Source organism: Sceloporus undulatus, chromosome 1 (assembly GCF_019175285.1).
Source record: "Sceloporus undulatus isolate JIND9_A2432 ecotype Alabama chromosome 1, SceUnd_v1.1, whole genome shotgun sequence".
Classification (NCBI taxonomy): Eukaryota; Metazoa; Chordata; class Lepidosauria; order Squamata; family Phrynosomatidae; genus Sceloporus; species Sceloporus undulatus.
The window spans coordinates 82,951,550-82,973,957 of NC_056522.1; the positions used below are offsets into that span (position 1 = coordinate 82,951,550).

Here is a 22,408-nt window from a genome sequence, read left to right on the forward strand (position 1 = left end):
CTTCTTCTTCTTCTTCTTCTTCTTCTTCTTCTTCTTCTTCTTCTTCTTCTATTATTATTATTGTTGTTGTTGTTGTTGTTGTTGTTGTTGTTATTGATTCCTCATTTTAAACCAGAATGTAAGGAAGGTTTATAACTGGCAAATAAAAATAGTAAAAGGGAAAGAGATGATGGGAGTTTTCACCCAACACACACAAGTTCCCATACCCCAAATTGAAGAAAAGCAGATACATATAGTAACATATATACCCACATAGTTTAAAGAGGGATATTTAGGGATGGCAAAGCAGAAGGTAAAGCCGCATTGTTGTTTCAGACATCCTTCAGGAAGTCATTTCAAAGTGAGAATTTAGTTCATGTTTGGACAAACATCCATCTGAGGAAATAGGATAAAGCCTAGGAAAGCTCATGCTGCCCACTTCTTTCTTTCAGTTTGTCTCTGAGGTGCTACTACAGGATCCCTTTGCAGACTGACCCTTCCAGACTAGGGCTTGCAGTTCTCTTTGCATAGCTGACTGAGGCCTCTTTCTCCTTTTGGTTGCCCTCCCTCTCGCCTCTTTCCCTTGCCTGCTCCTGTCCCCTTGTCTCCCATTTGTTTTGTTTCAGGTTTGTGCGCCTCTTCCGCAGGGATCAAACGTGCAATGAGTTTATTGCTCTGAAAAACTGAAAAGTGCTTTGGAAGTTCCCTTGCTGTGAGCAACACAAACACACACACACACACATATGTGAGCGTGACACATTCAATTGCCTGCGTGTGAGGTCAGGCCCAGCGTGGGGTTTTGCAACTTCGTGTGAAACTCCTAGGCTGTGGAAACATGACTCGAGGTTCCTTTTTCCTTTTTCCACTGGAGATCCCAGAGCTTTCTGGTTTTTCAGAACTGAGCTGTGGCGTTCCAAGCGTGTCAGAGGCTTCCCCTCCCCTTCCAAGGATTTCTTTTCAGGCTGAAGCTTCCATATAAACAAAAGCAAAGTATTCCCTTTTCTTTGGCTGCATCTGGATGGCAGAAATAGTCTGGTTTGACCCCACTTTAAGTGCTATGGTTCAAGATGATGACATTCTGGGAATGGTAGTTTGTTGAGGTAGTTTGTATGGTGCCCAGAATGCCATAGCCTTGAGCCATGGCACTTGAAGTGGGCTCAAACCAGATTATTTCTACCATTTAGATGCAGCCTTTGAGAGCTAAATCAGGAAACTTTGCACATTCAAGAACACAGGAGTCCACAAAGAAGAGTATTGGTTACTCATGAGAAAATAAGAAATACTTGAAGTACCTCCTTATGGTTTTATCGTATGTATAAAACGATGGTCTAAATATGTTGGAGACTAGATTCTCCACCTCCTCAAACAGATGTTCTGTTGCCAGTTGTTCTTATTTATTATTGTTGTGAGCCTTTGAGTTGTTTCTGACTCATGGCGGCCCTATTACGCAGTTTTCGTGGCAATTTTCTTCAGAGGAGTTTGCCATTCTCTGGGCTGAGAGTGCATGACATGCCTAAGGTCACCCAGTGGGTTTCCATGGCTGAGACAGGATTTGAACCCTGGTCTCCAGAATTATAGTCCATCGCTCTATCCACAACACCACGTGGACTGGATCTTACTTATATCAGGAGAAAAATTATGACAGCATGACGCTGCAACTTTAGACTTGGTTTACACTTTACTTGGGAGGAGGTCAGTTTGACCTGGACAAGACATACTTGAGAAGAAATAATAAGTATAAAGTTGTCTAAGTTAGCCCTTCAATTTATAGAGTCCACTTATTTTTCTGTCGGAGGCAAGAAACTCCATCCTGGGTCAGTGTTACACATTTGGGAGCATCTGTGTGCTCAGACATTCCTAACCTATTATATTTTTTGGAGCATGTGAGGTCTGCAGTTGTGTGTTTAGATGAGAGCCTGCAATGAGTTGGAGGCAGGAAGAGTCCAGATGTATGATGCCAGATATGCTTTGGGGAACTCTTTTTTTTTTCTTTTCCTAACATATACTTTTTCTGGCTTTTCTGGAGTTTTGTTTCAGAGTGGCTGTGCACTAGTTGGTTCGTGGAATGGTACGTGCAAAACATACAAATAGTTTAATCAGAATTGCAAAATAACTGTGATGTTGCCAATTCCCCTCCTTTAATAGCCTCTTTTTCCATATTATTTAATACAAATTAGATATTTTAACATGCAAGATTAAATATTTGAATCCATAGTTTAATATGGTGCCCTCTTCCCTTTATGATGGCAAGCATGGGCCCTATAGTGAGCCAGCATGGTGTAGTGGTTTGAGTGTTGGACTGGTACTTTGGAGACCAGGGTTCGAATCCTGTTTGGGCCATGGAAACCCCTAGTGACTTTGGGCAAGTCACACTGTCTCAGGTTCAGAGGATGCCTATGGCAAACCCCCTCTGAAGAAACTTGCAAAGAAAACCCCATGATAGGTTCGCCTTAGAAATGCCATAAGTCAGAAATGACTTGAAGACACGGGACAACAAATGGGTCCTGCAGTACTTGTGACCCATTGTTCTGAGTATGGTAGATATTTTTTTAAAGGTAGTCACTTGATTCTAACTGGAAGAAAATGTTATTGGAAAACCTTATTGGAACAAAGTTAGAGAGCATGTTCATTGAGGAGGCCATTCTCTGTTGTTCCCTTTACCAACTTTTTTGGACGTCTTTTTTTTAGCTCAAGTGCTTGAAAACCATTGCAGTTAAAACATCTTTCAGGAAAGAATGTTTTTGACCTGGGTAGCTTTTTATCTGATTGGTGTTGAACTGAACTTTATCCTTTGTTTTGTCCCGCTTGCTAGTTGTCATGTTTCCTTAGTAAAGAAACATGCCAAGCATAGCTTAGTAAAGAAAGGTAATCCACGAGCCCCTAAATAATTCAATTTCAGTTTGAGGTGCCTTTCAAACTGAATAGTGGACTGAATTTGGCCCAGTTTGTGCTCTATGAAGGGCTAATGTTTCTGAGAAGTTTTTTAAAAATGGTTTTTGGTAAATGGATCTTAGGAACCTTTTCTGTTGGTGAGTGCCCTTGGAATGGCCAGCAGTGGCTGATTATAATGATATAGTGATTACAATATTATTTAAATTGGTGATTTGCCGATGCAAATGTTGTGGCTCATTCTGAGACTCCATCACAGATGAGGAAGGTCTTTTTAGAGCTGCCTCACAGTTTTTCCATAAAATCAAATCAGATCAAATCAAAAGAGAAGCCATGTGACAATCTTGATGTAGGGTTTTTTTTTTGGAGGTGAGGACTTTGTTGTGATGAGTGGCTATTCATGGGCTTTAAAGGAGAAGTTGGAAACCTCACATGCCATCTGTGGTTCTGTTGTACTAGACCAAGAACCCCCTGCCATTTCTGAGACACTGCATAGCTTGCTGGTTGTGCCCCAGCTACCAATACTATAACATCCCTACCCTGGTGCCTTAAGGCTTTGTATAATAAGATATTACGATATCAAGAAATATACCAGGATTTTGGTAGGCTCTGCAGTGTAGTGGCAGAGAATGCCTTGTGCCCTAGCTTGACTACTTTTGCTCATTGTGGAGAAGTCAATCAACATGGTTGAGGACATCACAGTCCTAAAGATGTACTTAACTCACTTAAAGGTTGAGTTGCACTATACAAATGTGTTCATATGCTTTCAAAATATTTTTATCATAGTTATACCTTGTCTTTTTTTTCACGATTGGGGCTGCATCTAGATGGCAGAATAACTGCCATGGATCAGTTTTATAGAATTCTGGGATTTGTAGATTTTTGAGATATTTAGATTTCTGTGTTAGAGAGCTCTGGTGCCACAACAGATGACAAATCCCAGGATTCAGTAGGATGGAGCCATGACAGTTAAAGCAAACTGTATTAATTCTGCAGTGTGACAGCAGCCTGAGACTCTTGCGTGTACGCTTAAATGAGTACTGTTGAGTATGATTTGTAATAATTCATACTTTCAAGTGATTTCTCATGCCTGTACCTCTTATTTGGTAAATCTCCTAGGAGTTGTGAGAAGTTTTTACAGTATTCTCAAGTTATAAAGATCTGCATCTTTCAACTACCTTTCTACCTGCCTCTTAAGAAACATTGACTAGGCTCCACAAGCCCCCCTCCTAAAGCATTCTGCATTCATAATGTGGTTTTGGCCTGTGAACTGTTAACTGTTGGTCATTACCAACTAGAGTAGATCTTTTGAATCACTTGTTGAATAGTGAGTCAACCTGTAGATCAGGGATAGGCAACCTTTTTGAGCCGGAGGCCAGGTTGCTGTCCCTCAGACAACTGGGGGGCCGAAGCCGTGGGTGGAGCTTCCACCCTCCGGGGGCGGGGCCGCATGCCATGGGTGGAGCTTCCACACTCTGGGGGCGGAGCTGCATGCCGGGGGCGGCACTTTCGGCTGAAGGGAAGGGCTTGGGCACCTGTCCCAGGCCCTTCCCTTCGGCTCTTCCCTTTGGCCGAAAGGGCTCCAAGGGGCCCTTTCGGCCGAAGGGGAGGGGGGCCGAAGGGAAGGGCTTGGGCACCCATCCCAGGCCCTTCCTTTCCTCCGAAAGGGCTCCAGGGGGCCCTTTCGGCTGAAGGGAAGGGCTTGGGCAGGCCGCTTCCTGGGCTCCTCCACGGCCCTTGCCGTCCCAGGCCTCTCTCTCCGGAGGGAGGCCTGGGGCCGCATGGGCCGAGAAGGAGCCTGCGTAAGCGGCCTGTCGTCTCCGCAGGCTCCCCCACAGCCCTTGCGGCCCCAGGCCTCTCTGGAGGGAGGCCTGGGGCCACAAGGATCGAGAAGGAGCCTGCGTAAGCGGCCTGCTGCCTCTGCGGGCTCCCCCACGGCCCCTGCAGCCCCAGGCCTCGCTCTCAGCATTAGGGATATGCCATCCCTAAGCGGCGGTGGCCTTGGCGGCAGCGGCGACAAAACCAGGCTGGGGTCGGTCCTGCCACCTCACCGGGCCGGAGGTTGCCGACCCCTGCTGTAGATGAAACCTGTTAATTTTTATGGATTTACTTTAATTGGAATAATGGTAGAATTTACACCTTTGTATGCTTCATCCTTTATCATCCTCCCATCTCATTTATGCTCCAAAGCTACTCTTGAAGACTAGGAGATCTTTCAGGGGGCATTCAAACATTTTTATCCCAAGAAGATCTGGATTTCCATACTGATGCAATACTGGATTGGTGTTCTCACTACATTTTCCATTCCTGAATCTCTCCATGGCATTTTTAACCCTGTTACCATTCACACTTGCCATCAGAGCGATTTAAAATGGAGGCTCCTCCTTTTCCGGGAACGATGCAGTGCAATATGAATTGATTCGGTAGCGTACTTACACTACTGAAGATGCAGATTGTTGTGGCTCTTAAAAAAAGATGTTGGGGAAAAACCCCAGTATCAAATATACTGTGTTAAGTGTGTTTTCTGGTAGCCCCCCCCCCCCCCCCGAAACTGATGTGAATGCCACAAAAATAATCCGGTTTCACACCAGGTTATTTTCGTAGTGTGAATGGGGCCTCAATGTCACATTTGAGCTTGGAAGTGTTCCTCCTTTTTGGATTGTAACTCCCAGAATCTCCCAGCCAGCATGCATGGCTGGGAGATTTTGGATTTTTTTGGATGAGTCTGGGAGTTGTCATCTCAAAGAGAACATGCCTAAGGTGTGCATGTGCTGCATTGTGAAGTTATAATTGAAATCAGCAACCTGTATATATCCAAAGATGCTGTAGGCTAGTGGAAGTTTAAACTGTAGAATCCATGACCCCAAGTACGTAGCACTGATGGCTGCCAATTTGGATGGCTTTAAAAAGGGATTAGGTAAATTCCTGGAGGTTAGGACCATCAGTGGCAACTAGCTACGGTGGCTATGTATTACCTTCAGTATCAGAAACAGTTAGATCAGTTAGTGGGGTACATGGAATGGAATATGCAGTTTTGCTCATGTCTTGTTTTTGGGCTTCCCATGGACAGCTGATTGGCCCCAGTTTGAATAGAATATGTCCTTTGGTATTTGGCTCCATGGGCCTTTTAATGTTCTTAGAAGGTTTTTATTTATTTTTTATTTTTTTGGATCTTGCCAAAGGCTGTATTTGTGTGTACATTTCTTAGTATACATGCATTGGATTTCAACTTTAACGTAAATAAGGGTGTGCACATGTAACTCTGCTAGAAATAGCCTAGTGTTCAGTGAGCTTTAATGTAATATGTATGCCTTTAGCGACTATAATATTTCTTTGAGTGATGCTTGAAATTTTCCCACTGATTTAACTCTTCATCTTGCATTGAGAAGTTAATTTTCCCCATATTGTATGATTGACCTAACCATTTAAAAAATATCAAACTATAATGTGGGTTTAAGAGTGCTTGGTGTGCTTCCTTCTGCTATTTATTTTAGAGGAGCCTCCCCTAATTAATCAAGGCTTGGCCTAGCCACAGTCAGTGGTTTTAACTGTCTGTTGGGTCTGTGTGCTTTAAACAGGAGGGATTCCTCTCTACTAATACACTTTTTTTCATGCTCTCAGTGTGAATTGACCTCTCTGCTGAACATCAGAAGGTTTCCTAACACTGTACTTTGCTTGATGAGTTTGTAACAAGGCAGTGCTCTGGGAGAAAAAAAGAGAACTCTTTATGGGCTTAGGTTAAACACGTTTGTTGCTTTTGAACATAATAAGTGTAATTTAAAACATGCAAGTGGCTTGATAATCACATTGATGTAATGTTTTATTTTTTAATCCATAGCCAGGGGGAGGGAGGGGGAGATACCTTTTTTGGCCATGGTTTCTTAGATTGTTATTTCTAACCAAAGTTTTACATTCAGTCATGTTGTATATACTCTCCCAGGGACAGAAAGGAGAAGGCAATGGCAAACCTCCTCTGAACAGGTCTTGCCAAGAACTTTTGAGTCCCCGAAAGTCAAAAACAACTGGAAGGCACAGAGCATGCATCGATTTCAAAAAAATTGCTGTGCAAACACTAGCATTCTAGACATTTGTGCTCAAGTCTGTATTTACTGGACGTAGTACTGTATGACCAGCAGTAACAGAGAACCGTATTTAAGGGCTGAAAAGAAGCTGCTTTTGAGGTGGACAGAAAACAATAGGTTTTGCTGTCTTTATGGATAATAAATAGGTGGCTGCAGCAGTGATACAACATGTGCTGCTGTGCACATAGAAGGTCACAGATTCAATTCCTGCATCTTCAAAAAAGAGAGGTGTTAGGAAGGATCAAATTAGGGGAATTTAATTAGCTCAAATTTACAAGAGGCATGTCCTAACAAAGCATGCAGCGGATCGTGCCCCTATGTGTATACCAGGGGTCATCTAGTCCAACCCCAAGAAACAGAGACTCCAATGCCAATGAGTTGCAATTCAAATATAAACATTTATTAAAGCCACACAACAAAAGGGATCATACACGCACACGCACACACATTCAGTGCTAAAGCAAGGAAAGGGGGAGAGTTTGGGAGTAAAGGAGAAAGGATAGAGGCACCATTGGAATAATTACCTTAGGAGTCTTCTCCAAGCGATGGATGTGAGGGATGGTGGATGGTGAAACACGGCCGCGGGAGAACCGGAAAGCAAGTGGTGACCGTGGTGGCTTGAGCTGAGTTCCGGCGGGCTAAGCTAACAAGAGGCCCGGTGACAATGAGCTTTTGGCTTAGCTCGAGTGATTTCAGCGGAGCCCAAGGCTCGGGAGAACTCAAGCTTGGAGCAGCAGCTCAACAAGCAAGGTTTGAGGTTTGGAACTTCAGCTCAACAAGCCCAATGAGGGCAGAAATCTAGGTCCTATTTATACTGTGAAACATATCATCAGGCTATGGCTACCTGGTGAACAAAGATCTTGATGGCTATCTTTTGTCTAAGCTGAAACTTACACAATGGATACACAAAGAAGAGGTCTGACACTTTTCAGGGGAAGACAAATATCTAGATGGCAGAGCTGTTAATACAATCACTCGCTCATTGAGAAGGAGGCTATCTCTATTGTCCTCTCTTCTTTGGGCAGCCTGCGAAACTTGTAGGGCAACTCCCAAAACTGCCTGCTGAAAGGTTTGCATTTTACCTTTTTTCCTGTGACCAAGCCTAGCAGCTTGCTGGCTATGTGGTTGGCTCGCTCTTAGGGTGATGGCGGCTTGCGATGGGGTCAGTCAGGGGTCATGATTTTTGATCGCTTGGCACCCAAAATTTATGTAAAACCAAACTTGGTAACAGAGGGGCTGCTGCCACGCTGCAGAATTAATGCAGTTTGACACCGCTTTAACTGCCATGGGTCAATGCTATGGAATTCTAGGATTTGTAGTTTGTTGTGGCACCAGAGCTCTCTGACAGAGAAGGCTAAATAGGTCACAAAACCACAAATCTCAAAATTCCATAGCATTGAGCCATGGCAGTTAAAACTGCATTAATTCTACAGTGTAGATCTAGCCTAGGAGAACCTGAGAGCTGCTGCCAGTCAGCGCTGACTGTATAGGCTTAGGTAGACAAATCCTCTGATTGTGTATAATGCAGCCTTCTAGATTCCTGTAGCTCTTCTGTCTATAAATGGCTGATCACTAGATCCTGCTAAGAGTTCTCAGGCTTCTTTGTAATCATCTTTCCTGAGTTCAGAAGTTCAGAGCTCTGAAAGTGGTGAAAACCAAATACTAAAACAGATCAAATAAATAAACAAAGAAAGTAAATGTGCTGATAGTTGATCAGGGTTAGGGTTGCCAGAGTGAAAACTGAAACAGGCTCCTGCACCTTTAGTAGTTGTGCAGAAGCGGGGAAGGCAATGACAAACCTCCTCTGAACCATTCTTGCCAAGAAAACCCCATGATGGTCGCCATATATCAGAAGCAACTTGAAGACACACAACACAGACCCAGAGAGAAGAGGGGCTTTTGACCAGTTTTGCTTGTTACATGATTGTATGACAACCAGTGCCTGCTAAAATTCCCTCTTCTCCACAACCATTAAAGGTACAAAAAACCTTCTCCTAGGTCAGATCAGAACCAGGAAGGCTTTTTAAGCCCATAGCTGTCTCTAGAAATCCCAATTTAGTCTTCTCTAAATCGGCATCCTCAAGATGTGTTGTATTATAACCACTGTCCTCTCTGTCAACAAACAGCTTGTCCAGGAAGATGCAAAATTTAGGGCAGGACTTCTAGAGGGCATAAAGTTGGGGAAGGTTGTCCTAGGGTGCGTCTGCACTGTAAAAATAATGCATTTTGGTACCACTTCAACTGCCATTGCTCTATCCTATAGAATCCTGGGATTTGTATTTTGGGAGGCACCAGCACTCTGTCGGAAAAAGCTAAAGACCATGTAAAACTACAAATCCCAGGATTCCATAGCATAGAGCTGCAGCATTTAAAGTGGTATCAAACTGCATTATTTCTACAGTATAGATGCACCCCTAGATGTGTATAATCACTGGGAAGTTCCTGCCTTGTGTCTCAGAACCATTGATGTGGAAGAGGGACTTCTGCAGGTATGGCACTGAGGTAGAGAAAGATGGAGGTAATGAGATTCCCATCCCCAGGTCAAGTTGTATTGTGTAATGGTTTGAGTGTTGGAGACCAAGGTTTAAATCCCCACTCGGCCATGGGGACCCACAGGGTCTCAGGAGAAGGCAATGGCAAACCTCCTCTGAACAGGTCTTGCCAAGAAAACCCCTGTCTTTTGAGTCCCCGTAAGTCAAAAACAACTGGAAGGCACAGAGCATGCATGCACAAATCCACACAAACAGGATCTATGAGGGAGGCCAATGCAATGTTGCTATGTCATCAGACAGGCTTGTTTCACACCAAGGGTTCTCTTAGGAGCTCTGGATTGCAGATGCTGTTGCATTAGTGTTGCACAGGTTAGAAAAGGTTTTAGAATGTAGGTACTGGAGGAAATGGCTGTGAATGACTAAATCCATCTTCTTATACTGTCCTGTGGAAAAATTAAAGGAGTGATCCTGTTAAAGGTAATTTGCTTTCAACTTGCTTTTTTCATGATATGCCAAAATATACAGCCTTTAAAAAACCTGCTCTTTTCAAAAGTATTCACACTAGCCTAGCCTCTACTTGAATCATTAATTTGAAAAAAGATACTGTTGTTTAAGCAAACATACCTTCTCTTGGAAAATTTTAATTTTTGCATAAGTTTATATTGGCATGTTTTTCTGGAGGCTTTGCTTTGGAAAAATATCCAAGGGGTCAGATGCAAAGGTAACCTTAATGTTTGTAACATACTGTATAACTCTCTCTCCATCTTCAGTACTTATTCTCAGTCTCAGGGGATATGCTGAAGAGCACACTAGCCTAATTTGCTCTAATAAGCCATCATCCTGAGGTTCTACACTTGCAGTTGCTAATCTGCAGCATGTGTTGCTCAAATGTCCATGTTTTAGAAGGCTGTCTAAACTTTATTGCAAACCCAGCTCTCCTGATCTGCACCATATGGGTCTGGCTGATTTTTTTCTCTCTCTGTGAAGACATTAATCTGGGCAAAGACTTTAACAATTGACTGGCTGTTGTCTTAAGATCAAGGGAATTAATGAGACCTGGTTGCTGGCAATATATATATATATATATATATATATATAGTGCATGAACTAAATGTACACTTTGAAATGACTTCTTGAAGGATGTTTGGGGCAGTTATATAGCTTTGCCTTCTGCTTTGCCATTCTTAAACTATGCTATGTGTATATGTTGGTTTGGAAAGGGAAAGGAATTTTAATTTTTAAATTAAAAATTAAAGCCTTTATTTAATTTGTGGTATGGGAATTTGTGCTCCATCCCCAAACCTGATGGTGTTTGATGAAAACTCCTGTAATCTCTGACTATTTTTTAAAAAAGAATCATTTTTGCTATTTTTATATGCCAGTTATAAGCATATAAGCATGCCTTAAAATCTGGTTTAAAATGCAATTTGGATTCAACAAAAATAGGCATATTTTGGTTTCCATACTAATGGTCTCTTAAAAACAGAATCCATTGCTCTTTTATTAACCACATTCAGCTCAACTCTGCTTTCTCAGCAAAAGAATGAACTGATGGAAAAGTATCTGACTTGTGTGTCCAAGCATTTCTTAATTTTTGTATGTATGTCTGTCAAAAAAGACATGCTTTTGTCATTGTGCTAGATATAATTCTTTGGACTATTAAGCAGAGAAAATGTCCATTTCCTTTCTTTGTCATAGGCCACATTTGGGCAGTTATATCTTTGACTAGATAGCCAAGTTATACAGACCCCTCTGCTCCTTTCGTAATGGCATGAGAATTCAAACCAGTACGTCTCTGATTAACCATAGCTTGTGTTTTATCCAGACAGTGAAAGTATGGCTTGTTGTTGTTGTATGCCTTCACGTTGTTCCTGACATATGGAAACCCTAAGGCAAACCTGTCAAGGGATTTTCTCGACAAGATGTATTCAGAGAGAAGTTTGGCTTTGTCTTCCTCTGATGCTGAGAGAGTGTGACTTGCCCAAGGTCATGCACTGGATTTCCATGGTTGAGTGGGAATTTGAACCTTAGTCTCCAGAATTGTAGTCCAACACTTAAATCACTACCCCACACTGGCTTTCTGAAAGTATGGCTATCAACTGTAGAATACTGTACTATAAGCAGTGAACCCCAGCCTTTGGTCCTCCACGTGTTTTGGACTTCAATTCCCAGAAGCCCCAGACAGCTTGGCTAATAGTCAGGAATTTTGGGAGTTGAAGACCATCTGGAGGATCAAGTTTGGGAATCTCTGCTCTAGTAGCTCCCCCCCCCCCCCTTTGGATGTTGGAAAGATCCAGGGGAGCAGTAAGGGAGAAAGGGGGCAGCAGGAGGATGGTGAGGGGAAAGGGGGTGACAAGGTGGCAATCAGTAAAGTTTTGGTGTGCAGGAAAGACAAGGGGAACCAGCAGCCTTTAAATACCATAGTGGGGATGAGATTGCATGAAACGTCTTTTCATGGTCCCTTAAAAAACACATCATAGTCTCACTGATCATTTACTGTGGTGGTATCTCCTACTTTTTGCCTACCCGCACAAGCTTAGCTGCATTTTTCACGGGTGGTGGCAGCGGCGATTGGAAAACACTTCCAAGGCTTGTTGTGCAAAACATTGCTTCTATGTCTTGGAACAGCACCATCTGGGGACAGACTGACAGACTGGAGCAAGGAGTTAGAGCACATGGCAGAGGGTGTGTGTGTTTAGAGAAGCAGCGGCAAAAAGGAGCTTTCAAATTTGGGATCCTGCTTAAACTTTGTGAGCTTTGCTGGGACTTGGCTGGCAAATTGGAGCTATTCTGCTGCTCCTGTTTTCTTTCATCAGATAGGTTGGGAGAAGAGGTAGCAGAAGAAACAATGTTTGTGGGGGGGCACCTGGAGCTGTGTGGGGAAGACATGTCCCTCGTGAAGGACGGGAAGGAGTATCTGGGGTCTGTTCTTGGAAATAGTCCTTCACCTTGGAGCAGCTCCTGTAGTTAAAATCTCCCTTTTCCTGTCTGGGCCATTCTACAGTCCAGGGCATGTGGCCTCTGTAAACCCCCTACAAACACCTCCCTCTGCCTTAACAAAGAAGGATTGAGAATTCTTCCTTGCCAGGGAGAAGTTTCTCCCTTTGCATCCAGTTGCCTTTGGAGTAACAACCGAGCAACTGGCAGAGCAGCAACCTGGAGGCCTTTTGCTTGTACTGACCTTTGCTGGAGTGGTGGCATGGGTGAGAGGTTTCTTGGTTGCTGGTCAGTCAGCTGCTCAGTTGCTGCTCCCAGGATGACCAGGTGCGAAGCAACAGAGATTGTTTACTTATTAATTTGCAGTAGAATAATAGACCTAAAAATAGGAAATATATATCGGGGGGGGGGGGGGCGATAGGGTCATCACCCAAGACAAAAGGGGTGCTAGTCAGAAAAAGTTTGGGAACCACTGCATTAGAGGATATGAAACCAACTTGAAACCATTTTTAATATACAGTGGTACCCCGGGGTACGAATGCGCCGCCTTACGAAATTTCCGGGTTACGAAAAAAAATCCAATTAAAAAAACTGTTCCGGGTTACGAAGGTTTTTTCGGGTTACGAAAAATGTTTTGGTGCTTTTCGGCGCTATTTCACACGAAATCGCGGCTTTTCCCCATTAGCGCCAATGGGTTTTTCGGCTTGCGAAGTATTCCGGGTTACGAAAGCGGCGGCGGAACGAATTAATTTCGTAACCCGGGGTACCACTGTATTTTGGTTTGTTCTGAAGCAGGCAATCATAATTTGCTCTTCCATGTGAATTAGTACTTACTGTAGCTAGCATGGAAGCCACAACAAATCTCTTCCACACTATGAGAATTACATAAGATTGTTCTCAAAGTATAAAGCTGGTTGGAAAGCTATGAAAGACAAAGAGGCTGTGCAGACTGCCCCTAAGGGGCAGCCTGCAGCCTCCTCCAGCTGTGCCAGAAGAGCAGGCTCCTTTTTGCATCCTGGAAAGGGGACGATAGCCACAGTGCCGTGGCTTTAAGGCACTCCTTTGGCGCTGCGTCATGTGGATGCAGTGCCAGAGGAACGCAGTGCACCGTGTGGATGCCATGCCTCACCGCTGTCCCCCAGCCAGCCTTAATGGCCGGTGTGCACAGCCTCCAAGTCTTAAAGTTATTTCAGGCTGGTATGTCTAATGTATATAAGGTGAGTTCTGCTTCCTGCAAAAGAGAAACACACAGATCCTTCCTTGACTTTCTTTGATTAGGATTTGCAAGTGTGGAGTGAAAAGGTTTGTGAAAGATCACCAGTAAAGATCATTCTGACTTCGGTACTAGTGAATCATTTTAGTGACTGTTGTCTTGCAGTATGTTTGTGTTGCCAGTGATACCACTCAGGATATATTTCCTAACTTTTCTTTATATGTATGAATGCATGCACCTTGCATTTACAGCCCATACTTTGACCAAGGACCCCAGATGGCACCTGTAATTCGGTATCCGGTGAGCTTCACAGGAGTTGCCTGGCTTTTTGATTTCATTTGCCAGCCCATTTGCCCAATGAAAATTCCATCTGCCATATGTTGTTGTTGTTGTTGGCCATGCTTTATTTACACTCCAAGGTTTATTTACAAAGAAGCAGGTAAAAAGATGGTTGTTGGGCATACACAAATACACCCATACCCACACCTGTTCTCTCAAACTTAGGTTTACCAGTCAGATGTTGTATCTATACTATCTGACAAAATCTGTGTAATGCCCAAAGTATTCTACAGAGCTGCCCCAGATCCTCCAATGATTCCCAAACTTTGGCCTTCAACTCTCAGAAGCCCTAGCCAGTTGTGCCAACAGTCAGGAATTCTGGGAGCTGAAATCCAAAACATCTGGAGAACCAAAGTTTGAAAGCCACTACTTTATGCAATCATCACATGCACTTGCAGGAGAGTGAGGTGAAGCTTTGTTATTTAGTTGTTTGGCCAAGCTGACTGTGTATTGGCACTGATGCTCTATTGTCCCTGGGTCTGCCAAGGTTGCTGCATCGCTGGCCACAAAAGCAACTCCCTGGCAGAAGAGCCTCGCTGGCAACATTGCTTCTTGTGGTGCCAAAACATGGTGCCCAGTCTTGCGAGGAGCAGCTAGAGTGACCCCTCCATCATTGATCACATTGCTGGTTGCCCTGTTTTGATGTCAAGCAAGTGATGTGTTGACAGTGGGACTCTGCCAGGTGGGCGCTGGAAGACTTTACTTCTTCCCCACCAGGAGCTGGGCTCAGCTGGAGAGGAGGTGGCAGGCAGCACTGCTGTCTGAGAAAATCTGGAGTAACCTGGGAAATCCAGAGTAATCTGTAAGGTTTTAAAAAGTAAATTAATAATAATAATATAATTTATTTATTTATATTCTGCCTTTTCCTTGCAGAATCAAGGTGGATTGCAAGCAAAGGTAAAAAAAAAATACAGATACAAAGTACAAAATAACCTCCCCATCAATTAAATCACAGCAAACATAATAACAATAAATTAATTATACAAAAAGTCAAAAATACATTTTTGATACAAAATTAATAAAGAATACAAAATACAAAAAATACAAAATACATGGCATATCATAACATAGCATAATAATCTAAATGACAGTCCCCAACTCTCCCCTGGCAGTAAAACAACAATCCATTATTAATTACATATCTAAAATAGTTAAACTCTATGCTATGTGTATATGTTGGTTTGGAAAGGGAAAGGAATTTTAATTTTTAAATTAAAAATTAAAGCCTTTATTTAATTTGTGGTGTGGGAATTTGTGCTCCATCTCCAAACCTGATGGTGTTTGATGAAAACTCCTGTCATCTCTGACTATTTTTTAAAAAAGAATCATTTTTGCTATTTTGCTAGTCAGGGATTCTGGGGGCATTGGATTAAATGCCAGAAGGGGGAGATTCACTATGAATTGATAGCTATGCTGTGAAAACAGATTGTAGCAAATATGGAGTGAGTCTATGGGGTTTTGGCCAGTGTAGACAAGCCCAGAGAATCACCCAGACAAATTAGAGGCCAGTCTTTCTAAATAAATAAATAAATAAATAAATAAATAACCAAATTGATGAGAAACAAGAAAACAAATCACAATAAAAGTGATCTCCAGTGTTCCCCTCTTCCAGAGTTGAGTATTCTTTTCTCCACAATCCTGGTTCAACACTTTAATCTCATTTGATATCTCAAAAGGAACTGTTGTGCATCTAGCCCTGCCTTAAAAAACAAAACAGAAAACAAAAAGCATCAACTTGTTGCCTAAATAGTAATCTTTAGGGTTTTTTTTTACTGAACTTTTTTCCCCCATTACTGTTAAGGCCTTTTCATGCTATACCTATGAGCAATTAATTTCCTCCGTCTCATGAAACAATTGCATCACAGCTGTCTGTTTTGCAAAACTGCAAAACATATAGGGCACAGAAATAGGAAGAAGTGCCACATGGGGCATGAGATCATTTTCATCTCTTTTTAAGGCTTGTGCTCTTAATTCTCACTTGAGAGCACTTAACTAGTGTTGCTAGGTATGAAGTAGTGAAGTCCAACTGCGTGGGTGCCTTTATGTTTCTGTTTCCCGAGTGCTTTGTTTTCATCCTTCAGTACTGAAAAGTGAGTCCTGTTTCATTCTGCTGCAGAAGAATTTCCTTTGTTTCCTAGAGGTTAAAAATATATTGAAAGAACTTTTGCATAATAGGCCAGGAAATGCCTTTGACAGGATACTCTTTCAGACTATCTATTGCAGTTCTAATAGGGCCAACCAAGGAACTACGGGGTCTCAAGACTGATTTTCTTAACTGAAATAAAATGGTATCAAACAAACATTGCACGTTCAACTGCAGTGGTCTTTGAAACTTGTCAAGAAAACCCTGTGATAGGTTCACCTTAGGGTTGCCACAAGTCAGAAATGACTTGAATGCTCACAACACACACATCTATAAGGTAAAGTACCTAGTTGAAGAATGACAGTATTTTACTGTTAGTTCAACCTTACCCAACTTTATGCTCTTTCAGTTGGATAGATTACCACTCTCATCACCCCCAGACAGCATAGCCATAGTCCATTACTTCATGCTTTACTTTTTACTTTATTATTTTGAGATTATTTTATTTTTCCTAACATGACTCTGAATGCAGTCTGGTCTGTTTGCCTACCCCTTTTGAACCCCCAGTTTCAGTTTCATTCATTTTCATTAAATTGTCATATTGATTAATTGGAGGCTGAAGAGAGTGGGAGAAGTATATTTTTATTCAGACAATTAAGTTTGGTTAGTGCAAAAATAGGATTTTAATCAGGGCATGTGCTGTCCTCATGTCATTTATAAAGATAGTTTTTAAAGATATTTAAAATTTTAATCTGCTCTATACTTTTAACTGTACAGTTGGCCCTTCTTATACAAAGATTTTTTATACACAGATTCAAGCATCCACGGTTTGAAAATATTCCAAAAAAGTATAGATTTCAAATATCAAACTTTGATTTTCCATTTTTTATAAGGGACATCATTTTGCTATGTCATTATATTTAATGGGACTTGAGCATACATGGATTTTGTTATACGTGCGGGATCTTGGAACCAAACCCCAGCGTATAACAAGGGTCCACTGTGCTTGTTTTATTTTATTTTAATGTTGAGCTTCAGTTTTTGGGGAAATGATAGAGCAGAAATAAGCAGGAATTATCCCACCCTCTCCCCACCTTCAAATTATTACTTCCAGAACTTTTTGGTAGCTGAGAACCCCCCCCCCCCCAAACTTCTTCCACAGATGCCCAAGAGACAGACAAGGGGAGAGGTTCAGATATGTGGATGCAAAACTGCTCAGAGGTCTTACTTTTCAGGATTTTTCTCTTGGATAAAATATATTTCAGAGAATATATTCTTGAATATAGGAAAGCATTTTCTTAGGACATTTCTGGTGAAGTGTCTATGGTATATCTACATCTATATATCTATTAAGTGGCCTTGCTTGGATGATCGGAAGCCAATTTATGCATGGATTTCCTTCACATTTTTTTAGCCTGAGATTCTCTAACCATCATTGCTTAGTTTATCTGAGCTGGGGTTCATGGTTTATTGTCTCCAGGACTAGCCAGAATCTTAAGCTATAGTTAAGTTGTAGCTTCAAGTAGTATAACTCCTACTTAGATGTCGGAACTTCTAGTATGTTTCATCAGTAGTAAGGATTACGATGAGTTCTGAAACTTGCTGCGAGTTTAATTTGCTAGCCTTTGTTTCTATAGGCCAATAAAAGGAGTTAAAAATGTTTGCTTTTTAAGTCGGCTTCTAGGCATCTGGTGAATTTGCTTTTGCTGTTGAAACTGTTTTAAGAACAGATCACTTTATAAACTTTATGGCTGTAAAAGACAGGCAGCTGGACTGTATGTATAATTATTTTTGTAGCTGCTGCCAAATGAAGGTTTCCTCTGTTGGAGCCTTTCTGTCATAGCTGTAGGTCATCTGTCTCCATACCACCCCAAGCTTTTTTGGACTATCATCTTTTATTGCAGTTGCCATTGATTGCTTTAATTTTCTACTGGTGTTCTCAATAATGAACCCTCATGTTGAAATGGAATATCATAAACTGGCCTCGGTGCTGTGCTGACTTAACTGATGCTGTGATATGACTAGTATAGAAATGTAGGTCAGTGCTGCTGCATGGAGAATGACCATCATCCATGCCAGGGGTCGGCAACATACAGCCCGCGGGCCGGATCCGGCCCGCTGAGGCCTTTCTACCGGCCCCCACGCAGTCCTGCCGCTGATTGCCGCTGATTGCCGCCGTTTCCGCGCCGCTCCGGGCGCCATTTTATTTTTCAAAATGGCAGCCGAAGTCTCGTGTGACCTTTCCCAGGACGGGAAAGGTCGCGCGAGACTTCACCGCCATTTTGAAAAACAAAATGGCGGGGGAGGAGCAAGAGGAGGGCCGCATGGCCTGGGGTGGAGGAGGCAAAGAATGAAGACCGGCGTCACCCTCCCCGCCTCCCCGCGGGGCTCCGCGCGGCCCTCCCCGCGGGGCTCTGCGCGGCCCTCCCTGCCTCCCCGCGGGGCTCCGCGAGGCTCCGCGCGGCCCTCCCCGCCTCCCCCACGGGGCTCCGTGCGGCCCTCCCCACCTCCCCACGGGGGTCCACGTGGCCCCGCGCTGCCCACCTCCTCCTCTGTCTCCTCCGTCCTTCCCCCAAGACGGTCGCGCATGGAGGAGGGGGGGAAGAAAGAAGAGGAGGAAGAGCAGGAGGAGGCAGCAGCAGGAGGAAGAGGAGGAAGAGGAGATGGGGGCAGCGGAGGAGGAAGAGGAGAAGAAGAGATGGGGCAGCAGGAGGAGGAGGAGGGAGGAAGAGCAGGAGGAGGAAGAGGAGATGGGGCAGCAGGAGGAGAAGAGGAGGGAGGAAGAACGGAGGAGGCAGCAGCAGGAGGAAGAGGAGATGGGGGCAGCAGGAGGAGGAAGAGGAGGAAGGAGATGGGGGCAGCAGGAGGAGGAGAGGGGGGAGGAAGAGCAAGAGGAGGAAGAGGAGATGGGGCAGCAGGAGGAGGAAGGGAGGGAGGAAGAGCAGGAGGAGGCAGCAGCAGAGGCGAGGAGGAAGAGGAGATGGGGCAGCGGAGGAGGAGAGGAGGAAGGAGGAAGAGCAGGAGGGGAAGAGGAGGGAGGAAGGCGGAGGAGGCAGCAGCAGGGAAGGAGGAGATGGGGCAGCAGGAGGAGGAAGAGGAGAGAGGAGAGCAGGAGAGGAGATGGGCAGCAGGAGGAGGAAGAGGAGAGAGGAAGAGCAGGAGGAGGAAGAGGAGATGGGGCAGCAGGAGGAGGAAGAGGAGAGAGGAAGAGCAGGAGTAGGAAGAGGAGATGGGGGCAGCAGGAGGAGGAAGAGGAGAGAGGGAAGAGCAGGAGGAGAAGAGGAGATGGGGGCAGCAGGAGGAGGAAGAGGAGAAGGGGGAGTGAGGGCCAGAGGCCACATGGGTTTTTTTGTATTACATTACCGTTCGAAATTAATTCTTCCGGTTTAATTCGTAACCGAAATACCTTCTAACCGAATTCCATGCGCAATGAAAAATAGCTCTCTGCTGCCTCCGTGCGGAAAATAGCGCCACGTTTTTCGTAACCCGAAGAAACCTCTAAGCCGAAGCCCTAAAATCCCTATGATTTTTTCTATCCGAAAAAATTCGTTAACCCCGCATCTGTTATCCGGTACCACGTATTTGATCTTTTTAATGCTAACAAGTCTCCCTTTTGACATGTGTGTGATGGGTGATTATTGATGATGACGATGTGATATAAGCAGCCTGAGAGGATGAGGCACTGTTTCTGAAGCCAAGAGGTGTCACCTTCCAAAGTGTGTTTTGTGTGCTTTTAATCTAACAAGTCTCCCTTGCTTTGACAATGATAGTTGTGGTGGTGATGTGATGAGTCAGCTTGAGAAGCATGCAACTACTGTTTCAGAAGCTGAGGAGGGTCACCTTGCCAAGTGTGTTATGTGCTTTTAACAACGTCTCCTTGCTTTGACAATGATAGTTGTGGATGATGGTGATGATGAGTCAGCTTGAGAAGCATGCAACTACTGTTTCAGAAGCTGAAGAGAGTGTCACCTTGCAAAGTGTGTTTTGTGTGCTTTTCTGCTACAATTCTCCTTGCTTGACATGCTAGTGTGGTGGTGTGATGATGATGTGATGATGATAATGATATGAGTCAGCTTGAGAGACATGCACGCACTGTTTCTGAAGCCAAGAGAGTGTGACTTCCAAGGCCTTTTCTGTTTTTGTTTTTAAGGATGACTGATATCAGAAAGCTCTGGGATCAAGGCAAGTAAATTGCTGTGATTTTTACCAACCCATGCGCAGTGAAGAAAAACCAAAGGTCCTTGACCAAGTACACACTCTGAGAAGTACACTTGGTCCAGAACGGTGAACCACCTTGACATGTTCAATTGCATAGCCATGTTAACCATGCTAAGTGTTAAACCCAAGGGGTTTGGTTATGAATAAGCCTCTGAAAATATGCAAGAGGCCATGTTAAGTAAAGCCATGTGAAATGCACAACTGTGCTGTTGTGTGTGTTTTGGATGCGGATTGGGGGTGTTTGTCCAGAAAGGGAGCTGAGGAGGAGAGGGCGGGCACACGCCTCCTCCTCCTTGCAGAGCTTCGGTGGAGGCTCTGCCCCCAGAGGGTGGCTCCGCCCAGAGGGTGCTCCGCCCCCAGCATGCAGCCCCACCCGGATGGTGGAAGCTCCACCCCTGGCTTCGGCCCCCCTGACTTGTCTGAGGGACATCAAACCGGCCCCCGGCTCCAAAAGGTTGCCTACCCCTGATCCATGCGGTGGTATGGTAGTGAGGAGCACAGAATTTAGATAATATCATTGGACGGTACCCCAAGGCGGCCTCTAGCCAAATCCTGACAATGCATGAGTCCATTGAAAATGATGCAGCGTTTGAAGCCCGAGTGACTTGTGGGTTGGCCTGAAGCTTCTGAATACACAAAGAACCAGAGCTTGCATGCTGAGAGAGAAAACAAAGCCATGGTAGTACATACTGCTTCATTGCCTGGATGTGTCCAAGATGCTGCTGCAGTTACATCAGAACATCATCTGAGCTCCATGTTCCCTCTCCATAAATTTCCATGCTTAGAGTTAGCCCCTTTGAACAAAATTACTGTTTACCTACATTCAGCCCTCCATATCCACAGATTCTTTATCTACAAATTCAACCATCCATGTTTAAAATATTTTTTAAACATAAATTCCAAAAAGCAAAATCCTGATTTTGCCATTTATATATAGGACACCATTTTACTATGGTCCGAAACAACTGCAGAAATAATCCAGATTGAGTCCTTTCAACTGTCTATTTTACCTCAATGCTAGGATTCTGGAAACTGTAGTTTTGGAGACATTTCGCTTCTGTGTCAGAGAGCTCGGTGCCACAATAACTATAATTCCCGGATTCCCTGAGTCAGGGTAGTGAACCAGTGCAGTTAAAGCAGTCTCAAAGTGGATTATTTCTGCAGTATGTTTTTGACCAATGCCATTGTATTTAATGGGACTTGCGCATTCATGGATTTGGTATCCATAGGGGGTCCGGAACCAAACCCTGGTGGATACAAGGGCCCCACTTGAACCAAACTACTGACTTATTCTCCTTGAGTTTCTGTTTTTATATACTTTATATCTTTGAGTAGAATGCACAGTTTTCTGGTATATCAAGCTGTCATTAAGAAAATCAGTGGCTTTACAGAACACAACCAAATAAAGCTGCTTCGAGTCACAGTGGAGTATGTGTTTAAATGATGAATGTGTCCTACAGTCCAGAACCCGCACCAAAGCCCACGCTCCAGTCCTTAGGGCTGGATAGCGTGGCTTTGGTTTGACTTCTGGGACTCTTAGGACGCATGACATCATTGAAACCACCATACCTCACTGTGACTCGAAGCAGCTTTATTTTGGCTGTCTGTAACAGGCCAGTGGCAGCCAGTTCTTCATGTTTTGACCCACATTCCTGAATAGAGTGTTTTCTGTGTAGTGCAAAAGCACCAGCTCTGCTTTAGTAACACAGCAGAACAAATACAGGCACCTGATTCCCACTGGCCTTGGTAGGTATACTTCTGAGAGCCATCAGTGCCAGGGCAGTCTGCCAAATATCACCATGTTGCTTACAGTGGCTAAATGGCTTTTGGACTTAATTGGAAGCCTCCCTACCCCTTCCCATACTCCCAACTGCCTAAGGGAGACTTCTAATTAACCATGGAAATGTTCAACCCCAGTTGTCAGTGTGTTGACCCTACAGAAAGCAGTTTTCCCCCAGCCAATGCAGTCAACCTTGAGTTTCATACTGTGTGCAGATAAGTATGTGGATTCTGAAACACTGGGTGTACAATGACATAAACTGTATTAAATGTACAGTACTAGCCGACCTTTGGCAGAATCAGGAAGATGAACAGTTGCATAAATGAGCTGACATGCAACAATGGATCCAGAGGCAGGATGAGCTGAATAGAAAACACAAGACAATAGTGTTAAGGG

At 43.8% G+C, this 22,408-nt stretch overlaps 1 protein-coding gene across 2 annotated transcripts in view; it reads left to right on the plus strand.

Moving 5' to 3' along the window:
* Positions 1-22,408, plus strand: part of CNKSR3 (CNKSR family member 3) — an 88,389-nt gene that overhangs the window by 877 nt on the left and 65,104 nt on the right. The gene's annotated exons all lie outside the window — the stretch shown is intronic.